Below are 12,237 nucleotides of genomic sequence, written 5' to 3' on the forward strand. Positions count from 1 at the left end.
TTCCTTCAACAGGGTTCCCATTCTCAGTTCAGTGGTTTGCTGCTAGCATTCGCCTATGTATTTGCCATATTCTGGCTGTGTCTCTCAGGAGAGATCTACATTCGGTTCCTGTCAGCCTGCACTTCTTTGATTCATCCATCTTATCTAATTGGGTGGCTGTATATGTATGGGCCACATGTGGGGCAGGCTCTGAATGGGTGTTCCTTCTGCCTCTGTTCTAAATTTTGCCTCCCTATTCCCTCCCAAGGGTATTCCCTCCCAAGGGTGTTCCCCTTTTAAAGAAGGAGTGAAGCATCTGCATTTTGGTCATCCTTCTTGAGTTTCATGTGTTCTGTGCATCTAGGGTAATTCGAGCGTTTGGACTAATATGCACTTATCAATGAGTGCATACCATGTGTGTTTTTCTGTGATTGGGTTATCTCACTCAGGATGATATTTTCCAGTTCTATCCATTTGCCTATGAATTTCATAAAGTCATTGTTTTTGATAGCTGTGTAGTATTTCATTGTGTAGATGTACCACATTTTCTATATCCATTCCTCTGTTGAAGGGTGCATCTGGGTGTAATCCTTACTTAATGTTTTTAAATTAACTAAAATTACTAAATTTAATTTCAGGAACTATGCAAGAGAAGCAACTTCTTTGGATGTTCTACAAGCTGTACATGGTGTTAGAATCTCATTATTAGAATCAAAGAAAGGGGGATATGAAGTTCAAGTCTAGCCTGAGCAAAAAAAAAAAAAAAAAAAGCCCCTATGGTCTTGTGGAGTTTTTCATTGTCTAGTTCGACATGTCTTTTGGTGCTGTCCTTGTTCAGCTGGTTTTGGGGCAATCAAGTTATTTAAACTTTATGGGTATGATATTATGTTACTAGGAGACACAATCGCAGAGCAAAGTCTCTCTCACAACATTTCTGTCTCCTCTACCACAATGTCCCCTGGCTGTTAGGTGCATGTCTTAGTTAGGATTACTATTATTGTGATGCAACACAGGATCAAAACAACTAGGGTGGGGAAGGGGTTAATTTTGCAAACGATTCCACATTGGAGTTCATCGCCAGCTGCCCTGTAAAACTTCACAAGGCCTCCATCTGCACAATATCGTTATCTTTGGAGCTCCTACAAAAGATCTTAGAGCTCTCCACATTAAATCTAGTTTCCTTTTGATCCTACTGTTATACTGCTTTGAATATAGTTTCTTTTTATTATTTTCAACTATGTGAGCCGTTCTTTCATTTCTTTGAATAAAAGCCAAGGTCTAGACAACAAATACTAGTAGCAATGTCAATTATAAAGACTTTTCTTTAAACCCTATTGCCCTCTTTAAATTAGAGAACAAAGCAAAAGACAAAGACATCTTGCATGCTGTCCCCAGACTCTCTATTAATGGATCCATCAACACATGTCCTCACATACGTGTACATACACTTTCATTTATAGCTAGTCCATGAGTGTTTTCATCAATAAGAACTCCTGCTTGGGCACACTAATCCATATCAAAGTTTTTCTTGTAAATCTGCTCATGGTAATTAATGCTCAGGCTCATTGACCTGTGTTGAAACTCATAACCAAGGCTAATTTTACTTTCAACATATTCTCAAATCTGCAATAACATATTGTTTCACTTTTCATCTTTATAAAGTAAATTTGTTTTAAACAGAAAATGTGATGTATTTCAATTAATCTTATACTCTTGTCCTTTCCAGACAAATCAATAAACCATGGTACAGTGTGAAATTGTCTTCAACATTCATAGTTCAAGTTCATTTATGATTGTCAATCATGTATCTATGTTTAGTTTAGTGTTTACCAGTTAGGTTTGAATAAATGATAAGCATTTCCCATGTCTGAAGAATGATTCTACTCTCACCACCATTAGTTGCTTTATCTAGCCTTGGTGCCTTATAAAATGTGCCTCATCGGTGCTAGAATGTCAACAGATGGTTTTATTTCACAAGTCTTGTTTAGACATCTATATGGTTGAGAATTCATATGGGCAGCTTTTCTGTCATATACAGAAGACATTACACCACACCAGATCTCTTGACTTTCTGGCTCTTTGAGGCTTCCCGTCTCCTCTGCCTGTCTGAGCTATGAGCCTTGGGGGTAAGGGTTGTATGATATATGTATCAATTGGACATGAACATACTAAATGGACTCAGTGAGTTTATGGCTGTGTGTGTGTGTGTGTGTGTGTGTGTGTGTGCAATACATGTAAGTAAAGACGGTGTAATACAATTTCCAGGGAGTAACATAGGAGGTTTGGGAGTTGGTGAGAAAAGAAGAGAAAAGATGTAACTAAGGTTCATGTGCAGAAAATTCTGTTTGGGATATCTAAGATCGCTGCTTTGCCTTTCCCCACCTATGGACTTGGGGCGAATGTGTTGACTATTAATCAAATCAGAAAAGGAGCCTGAGAAGAAACAAGATGAGAACACGGTGATCTTGGATTTCCTGGCTTAAATGATTGACCGATAAATTCAAATAAATTCTGTTGTTCCCATGCTAACTGGTCTATGATGTGTTTTAATAAAGTCTGAATGGAGCAAGACTGAGTATGTGAGGCAAGTAACTTTAAAAATATGCAGGTTGTTTTATTTATCAATGGATCTTTTTAAAAATATTAATTTTTTTAACTTTATGAGTATTCTGCCACTGTCCTCGGATGCATCAGATCACATTACAAATGGTTGTGAGTCACCATGTGGTTGCTGGGAATTGAACTCAGGGCATTTGGATGATCAGTCAGTGCTCTTAACTGTTGAGCCATGTCTCTAGCCCCCAAGATAATTTGTTTTAATTGAGATGTGAGCTTTAAACGGTCCCATGATTTTAAAATGACATAAAAATATGGAATCTATAAAGAGCACTTAGCTAAAATATCTTAATGAATAAATGACTTTAATCACAAGTCCAGGGATAGGTTTTAACAGGTTTATAATTTAAATTTGATTATAACATAAAATTCTGTAATTTAAAATATAACCAATATCATGAGGCTAAAATAGTCAAAGAGCTGTTCATAGAGACATGGAGGCTGCTTCCATAACATTGCTTACATTGCTTCTTTATAGATTGGAATTTGCTTGTTCTTTATCTCCTCAACTTTTTATAAGTTACAAGATAAAAACATCAAGTCCCCAGGAATGAACAGGTCCTTGATCAGTGTCTTAGTTAGTTATATGCTTTCAAAACAGGAGACATTAACTTTTGAAAATCCCATAACAAGGACTAAGTCAAATCCCAGACCCTTCCCAGAACACAGTCAAAGACAGAGATGTTTTTCTTTCCATCAAAGAGCCAAGAGTTCCTGAATTCATGCTGCTCTCTTTCAACCCTTTTTCTTTTCCAATTAAACTTACCTGAGAATTCGTTCCCAGCCTCTCATTTATTTCTGCCATCACTGATGAAAATTGCCTCCTATATGTCACCAATTCCATAGAAGTACTGATAATATGAAACATTGTTCTTACATGGAAAGGGAGAGAGAGTTGAGTCTTGAGCCAAATATGAATGACAGCAAGAGACGATACCAGAATCATGGTGCCTAGAACAGTACATTCTCAAGGGAGAAATAAATTCATAAAGTTTTCCTAGTTAAACAACAATAACATAAATCAAGACATCATTTTAAAAGAATTATGGGAACAGGTAGATAGATTAGCAAAGCTATGAAATCTCTCCAGTATATGAAATCTCTGCTAACATTTAAAATAAGTAATAACTAGGCTAAGTTTCTATGTGGGAGAAACTTGAAACCAGTTTTTCTAACAACTGAACATAAAAGTACTGGTAAGAGGGCTTCCCACATAATACAGCATGCAACTAGAAGCTTATTCATGATGGCAGAATCCACCTGATAGGCATTAGCAGCCATAATAAGGCACAAAAAAGTCACAATTCTGTGCCCTTGATCTGAAAAAAAAATGCCTTTAAATGTTGTAGGATACGGTCTAAAAATATTAATGAATCTTAATGAATGTGACTGGAATAATAAAGGAGAGCTATTTAAAGGGAGTTTACTGCCCTATCCCTGTGACATCTCGGGATGGCAAGGAACCATATCAGGGATATGAAAAGAGGAGCAAAGAAGAAGAAACATCCCTGGAAACCAGGAAAGGGAATAACAATCGAAATGTAAATAAGAAATTCCCAAGTTAATAAAGATGGAGAAAAACAAAGAAGAAGAAGAAACACCAGTTTCAGGAACTATGACATAAAGAAAAAAAAAGGAGAAATCCTACTTATCAAAAGATCAGATAAAATACAACAGCCTATCTGTCAATGACAACTAATACGGTTTCTGAAAGTTATAATGGCACAGGAGAGAATGAATGGGAGTGATAAGGTGCAATTTGCCTTCACAAAAACAGGACAAACACAAAGGCAACACTTGAAGAATAGAAGCAGAAACCAGTCACATTTCCTTTATCATTCAACTTGCCTCGAGATTGCAGCAAACTATCAAATATTTGCTTTATCAACCACGTTCACTTTCACATGCCTTTGAGGAAATCTTATTTTCCCTCATGTCACTCCTTCTCACTCATCCATCTCACTGTTTTCTGCATCCCCTTTACCTGTCACCTATTAAAGAGATTCAAAGCCAAGCAGGATTAAGTTTTTATGGGGTAAACGTCAGCTGTACACTTAAAATTTCTGAACAAACTATTATGAATTGTGTTATTGACAGGCAAAGCCACTGCCATTCCTTAAGCTCATTCATTCTGATGATTGTTACAGGAACTGTAGTAATTTACATTTCCAGAACTAAATTACTTGTTTTGCTAGCTTTCTGCTCTCCCCACTACCTAATGATCCTATGTCAAGGTCCCTGCCCTGCTGATCCCCAGTCAATGACAGCCACTGTCAACTCTGATCTTATATTTAACATTCCTTGATCATTTCAAGAAATGGATAGTTTCAGGCCACAGGAGGAAGTTTTAGGCTGTCATTACCTTTCCCCCTTTCTCCATTACAATCACCCCTCTCTGTAAGTAGATAAGGAGGTTTCTTCTTTCTAGATCTAAGACACTCCCATTTCTTCAAAGTTTTGGTTTCATTATATGTCCTTTAACTTAACTTTTCTGTTGTTTCCCTCATACCCTTGTCTTTTTCATTTCTTGTCACTTTTTATTTTCAATATGTTAACAGAAGGGAAAAATGAACAACCAAAAGCAAGCCATTGTAAAGGTATTTTGTTTGGCCAAGTTATTAACAATATCATTCTTGATGCTACTGTAATGCTAATTAAATATAAGTGGATTTTGGTATTGGTTCTAATATTGTGGTACCTTGACATATAAGATTTAAGAGGAAGTAATTTTTTAAACATTTCCTATCCATTTAGATTTATACTCACTGAAAATCATGGTATATTTTAGAAAAGAATAGAGAAACTAGCTACCATATGCCAGCATAATATTTGGAAGTCAGTTTTTAAATATACCAAAAAGATACATAAAATGAAAAAAAATGATTCCTCATCTTGGAAATGAAGCATCTGGTGTGATGTCCGATAAAGGAACACATCAGTAAAGTTGAAGGAACTCCAAAACGTAATTTTTTTTTTTTTTGAAAAATGGATGTACCATGTCCTTAAACTACCTAGCGTGTGGTAGCCTTTTCCATTCCTAAAGATATTCTGCTCTACTCATAGATAAGTGCCTTGTTCAGATATCAGTAGAAAGCTTCCTCCTGCATCAGATGGGAACAAATACAGAGACACACAGAGATCATTCTGAGGAGAGTGAAAGACCTTTATGCCTTCAATGGGATGTAGCCATCAAATCCCTCAACAGAGCTCAGGTAATCCTGAAGCAGAGAGTGTGTAAGAGCTAGAGGACACCAAGAAAACAAAGCCTTTCAAACTGACTGAGCAAAGCTAGAACTGAACATACAGAGGCAGAAGCATCATGTACAGAGCCTGTAAGAGTATGCACAGCTATTATGGATTTAAGTTTAAGGTACCTGGGGGTGTGAACAAGTGGGTCTCTGATTCTTGTGACTTCTTGGGGTCTTTTCCTTCCATTTTGTTGTTCTTGTTTTACTGTTTGTTTTTATGTTTTGTTTTGTTTTGTTTTTAGACAACTGTGATGTGATAGTTTTTGGGTCTTTTTATTTTGCTATTTTTTTTTTTTTACAAAATGAGTGAATGAATGAATGCATGAAAACCCAGCCATAAGGGGAAAGGTTAATAACTGAATAGTCACACCTTCTTTGAGAAAAGAAACAAGTTTTCTCCGATACAGTAACAAATAATTGGACTCCATAATTTTTGTATGCTTTTATTCAGTTATTTTTGGTGTTTTATTTTGGGGAGGCAACAAGTGGGTTATATGGTTTTATTTTGTTTTCCTTTCTCTTTCGTTTTGTTGTATTGGGTTTTTTTTTTTTTTTTTTTTTTTTTTTAGAAAGTACTTAAAGTTTAATGGGTAAGGATGGGGAGAGAATGTGAAGGGACTTTGGGAGGCAAGGAATATGACCAAAATATAATTACATTCCAATTTTAAATAATAAAAATATAATATAAATTCAGGAAAAAGCAATGCTCAATATTTAGTAAATCCAAATTTTTCAAAATATGTGGTGAATTTAACTCTATAAAGTCATAAAACTTTTTAAATATATAACAATTAAAATTGCTGTCAATCATGTAGTACTTTACTCATTAACATAAAAATATCAAAAGAATTGGACACCATGTATCCCATTAGAGAAAGATGTTGCTCTCCTGCGGAGACAAGATTTCAAGGTACTCAAAATCATAAGAGAGTTTTAATTAAGTTGGGTCTGTCAATCACTTGTCCAAGAGACAATCTTCTCAGAAGGTAGGTTCACTTTAAAGCAGATTAAAAAGATAGGATGAATATTGATTTAATAAGATTTTTAAAAGATGATTTATGCACAATTTACTTTATGAGAAATGCAGTATTTTATAGCTCCAAGCACTCACACCTCCAAGTCTATTTATTTTGACTTGATGTCTTTGTGGACTTAGCTGATTTAAGAAAAAAGAAATTTGCTACTATGAAAGTGTTTCCCAAAAGGTGCAGAAGACCTAGAATGCCTTTTCTCCTTTTAGGCTCTAGAAAGGACTCTGGAACTATACCTTTGAAGAATGTAGTTTGCAGTTTTTAAAACAGGGACTGGTATAGTTATTTTGCAAATGACCTTGATCTGATCCTTTTTTTAATTTTATTTTTTTATTAGATATCTTTATTTACATTTGAAATGTTATTCCCTTTCCTGGTTTCCTGTCCATAAGCCCCATCTCCTCCCCCTCCCCCATACGGGTGTCCCCCCACCCACCCAGCCCCCTTACTATCCCCTCCCCTCCCCCGACATTCTCCTGCACTGGTGGGTCCAAACTTGGCAGGACCAAGGGTTTCTGCTTCCACTGGTGCTCCGATCTTTCTGTCTTAACCAATCTTCCTTTCCATTACCATTCTAGTTTAGATTTCAACGTATGCATAGCTATACTTTCCTGGATAGTGTATACATTTGTTTTTGTGTTTATATTGCGGGAGACTTAGAAGTTACTATTCCCTATGTACCTATTGGAATCTAGGTATATGAATGAAGACACTGATCTCCATCCGTTGGTTGATTTTGACTGATATCCTCTTGATGATAAATGTCATAGTTTTCCAGTTTCTTGAATTTTTTATCACCTATCAAATTGCCTAATATTTCAGTAGCTATTGAATGAGAAACAATGTTGTCAGGGTTTTTTGTATATGGCTCAGTTGTTACCTTTGAAACCATACTTCTAAACTATGTCTGCAATTCAAAGTGTTTAGCTCTTCTCTTAAGATTTGCCTCTGCTGCTACAGGACATTCATACATTAGATTATCAGGCTTCTTCAAACTGTTTTGTCTCCATCTGGTTTACATAGATAAACCTTTTTACACACCAACCTAATGTACCAAATTTCACAAAATGTAAGGATAGTACATATCTAATGCCTTAAGGATACTAGGCAGACTTTTTTGTCTTAAATAAAAAATGTATAAAATTGAATTAGAGTTCTAAAATTGAAGCTCACATAATTAAAGTTGGTTTCAGTAACATATGTATCAAATATTTTGATTTAAAATATAACACCACTATGAGTTTTCCTTATGTATTAATGTTGCTATATAATAAACATGTGTTTTAATTTCAAAAGTATTTGGATTTTTACAAGCAATGTATAATATGAGCTTTCTCAGTTCTACAAACTTGTTCATCAAATAAGCAAACATTATGCAAACGTAAGGTTAACCATGTAAAACTGACAAATTCCTTAAACTAACTGAATAAAATTATGTCACAAACTTTGGCTTAGTTTTGCTTTGTTTTAAGTGTGTGGTCTTTATCTGTATGTTTATAATAATATGCTGTGAAGTAGGCAAATGAATGATTCTGTATTTAAACGTAAAGAACGTGTCGCACAAAATCAGCTTTGAGATTTCCCAACTCACTCAAGTCCTTATACCCGAAATGAATCAATTTACTGATTTTAATTTTGCTGTGTAAAATTACAGCTCTTTACTTAATTAAAAGTTACCAACTGCTCTATGTGGCTAAGTCTACACTGGGCCAATGTTGGCAGGAACATGTAAGTGTGTAGAGAGAACAAGGAGATATGCTTTTGCTTGTTGGTTTGAAAAATAAGTAGTTTGTGATTAAATTGTTTATGACCAAGGCTCTAAAGAAGGATTGCAAAGGAATTCTAATAGCATAAGAAAGTGTGTTTGTATCACGGATTTTACATTTTATTTTGGTGAAAATCACATACATATATTAGGGTCTGAAAAGTCATAAAGCAATGGCTTAAAATTTGTCAGATCATATTGTCTTGAGTTAATTATAAGAAAATAGCCTATATTCTTTATTGAAAAATGTGACATTTTACATTTGGTCTACTGTCCTATTATGAAATAGTCATAATTATTATAAATAAAGTGTTAGAATATAAATGTAGCTTTCTATAATATTTGTACAGATGTAAATAGTTTCAAATAGCCAGAATAATTATGATGATTCAAACCTAATTTATCATATCCTTCATTATTTCATTCATTTATGTTTTACTATTAGTGAATCAATGAAAAGTTTACCAAGTTTTAACTGGCTAATTGACCCATATGATATCTAAGTATTAAATCCAATATGACCTTGGACTTAAAGCACTACATAGCAGGATTATATCTAAGAATTATCCTATCTCACCTTGCAAGATGTTGAGATTCCAGGTGTTACATGTCACCAGCTCAGAACTTAATTGCTTTAAATAACAGCTACACAGCATACATGCATACATGGAGTTCCTTCTAGTAATTCTATGTGCTATGTTTATTTTAAATCATTTCATATCTTCAGATATATGTGAATAAAGTTTCACAATTTCTAATAATATTTTCTTTATTATACCAGTTAATCCTTTTGAGTTTGCCTTTCCAAGTCCAGAAGAGGAATTAAAGTTAAATATCACCATAGCGTCTTACACTCCAGACCTAAAGCTGCTTCTGAGATTTCCCAGATGGAACCACAATGATTTGTTGTTTTGAGAGTAGTGAGATGACTAGATCTGATTTGTGTATTCCATTTTTTAATTATATCAATTTCATTGTAATAATTACATGAGAAGAACCATCAAACTGCAAAGAGATACTTATATATCAAGGTTAGGTTTCTGAGGAAATGTTACTGGTATTTCTACTCTGAAACAATATTCTTTTGAGACTACCAATATCATTCCTTGCCTTAAAATATTCTTGTCCCTAAATAAAATGTTGACCAACACTTGTGAAAAAATTATGTACCCTACCACGAGAGAAAAATTTTCTTTTCCCAATTCTGAAATAATTATCATAATAAATAAATAGTCTCATTGTTTAATAAGCTTGCAAAATGCTCTTGTTCCAGTCACTGAGAAAAAGTTGTGTCTTCATCAAAAACAGTATCAGTATCTCCTAGAAAATGCTCTTTCAAGTAATCTGAACTATAGAGTCAAAGAAAATGCTGGTAGTTAAAAAATTTCTTATTAGCTTGCTCTTCCTCTTCCTCTTTCTTTTCTTCTCTACTCTCCTGCCCTCTTTGTCCCTGCCGCATCTCTCCCTACCCTCCCTTCTCTCCATGTGCTCAGGGACAGCCTTGGTTCCTCCCTCTTCTACTCTTCTTCTCTTATTAAACCCCTCCACGTGGAAACAAACAAACGAACAAGCAAACAAACAAACAAAAAGAAATTTCTAATTAGTAATGCTTAAGCAACTGTCACAGTTTATAGGTATACTAAATAAGAATGTATAGGACTCTTGAAGTCTGGAAGATGACATACACCATGACAGCCCAATGTCTTTCAGTAGAATAAGGCTTCATAATTTAGTCTCAATAATTGCATGAGGTAAAGTTACCTTGGATATTTTGGGAAATATCATTAATGTTATATGTCATATATATGTATATATATACATATATATATGTGTGTGTGTTTGTGTGTTTGCATATATATATATATATATATATATTTGTCATTTGTGAGTCTAGTACACACACACATTGGTATGTATACATAAAGGCCTTATTTATGCCTTTTTATCTCTAATATTTAGTTTGTTAGACTAAATTTGATACATATAACTGAATTATTTTTCAATGGTATCTAGCTATTTTACCTCCCTAGATTTCAGAAATACAAGCTTCAGCTGACTATTTTTCTTAATAATATGGTACTTTTCCGAGAATACAAAAAACATATCTATTTATTTGTTATTTATTTTTTTTTGCCGTGAGACATATTTCAGCAAAGTTACTAATTCATTCACTTATGACAAAAATCACATTCCATATTTAGAATAATTCATGATTTACAGTAAGGCAAACTTTGCTTGAAAGGACAATAGTTTATCTTTGTGTTAACACACTGTCTGTGAAGCTCTTGGCATGAAAATTGAATCAATGGCTGGTCTAGAATTCTAGACAGAAAGAAAAAAAATGTGTGTGTCAATACTGTGATACTAATGGCTAAGGATTCTGTGGTTGTAGAATGTAAATGTCACTAATATTTTATAAGTTTAGTGAATATGCAAAATTATGAGGGCAAGCAAGAAACGACGTTTTTATGGAAACCTACCCTTTAGCCTCGACTGTTGTCTTCACCTTACATGAAAATCTTAGATTCCAGACTACCTCTGCATGCTAGAAGACAAACACAATTGCTGTCTTTGTTGCAGTAGGATACAATAAAAAGGCTTGATCAAAGATCCTCTGTTCGCTATGGAACTCTCACATAGATGGCCCTTTCATGAACACTGATTCCTCAAGTTGGCTGCCCATGATTCCCTCCCATTCCTCTAATTTCACCAGATGCACAACTCTATGCTAATCTCTCCTCTCTAGGTAGAACGATGTAACATTTCCCCCCTCAGGATGTTAGCATGCTTTGTATATTTTACGGCATTACTTATTCTGCCAAAGCAGAGGGTGCAGCCAGCATGGGGTACTTGCCTGTAGATATTTCAGTTTCTCAAACTGAGTCTGTTCATAACTCTCTCAGAACCTTGATTTCTTAGCTAGAAGTTAACAGAAAGTACATGGCATGGAGAGTTAATCAAACAACACATATCACACATGCTTCAGAGAAATCATATGTACATATAGGCCTCTGAACATTATCAATTATACTTTGAAATGGGGTGATATGCTAGGGTGTACAGATATTTCAGGTGTGTTTAAGGTAATAATGTCTTGGCCAATCATATAGCTCAGCACATAACATTTGTTTTTTTTCCGTCAAGGCTGACAATCTGAGTTCTATTTTCAGAGCCCACATGGTGGAAAGAGAGAACCAACTCCTTCAAATGGCTTTTAGCCTTCCATTTGTCTGCTGTGACATGCACTGGTGTACACACACACACACACACACACACACACACACACACACACACACACACACACACAAGCATACATACAAAAGTAACAAAATTTAAAAGTACCAGTACACCTACTGTTTTAAGTTATGAGAAGACTTGATGATTAAAGTTCTTAGAAAACAAAGACATTTGTGTCACTAATATTTCTATATCTTCCATTTTGTATACCTGCTACGTCATCTTATGTACAATACAGTTGTGCTTGGTATCTATGTTACTCACATTCATCCTGTCACTTGATAGTTCACAACTGTATTTCTTGTCTAAGGGAACTGGGAAAATCTGAGACACAGCTTTGCACTGTCCTCTGGTGAGAAGG

The sequence above is a fragment of the Rattus rattus genome, chromosome 3 (assembly GCF_011064425.1).
Source record: "Rattus rattus isolate New Zealand chromosome 3, Rrattus_CSIRO_v1, whole genome shotgun sequence".
In the NCBI taxonomy this organism is placed as follows: Eukaryota; Metazoa; Chordata; class Mammalia; order Rodentia; family Muridae; genus Rattus; species Rattus rattus.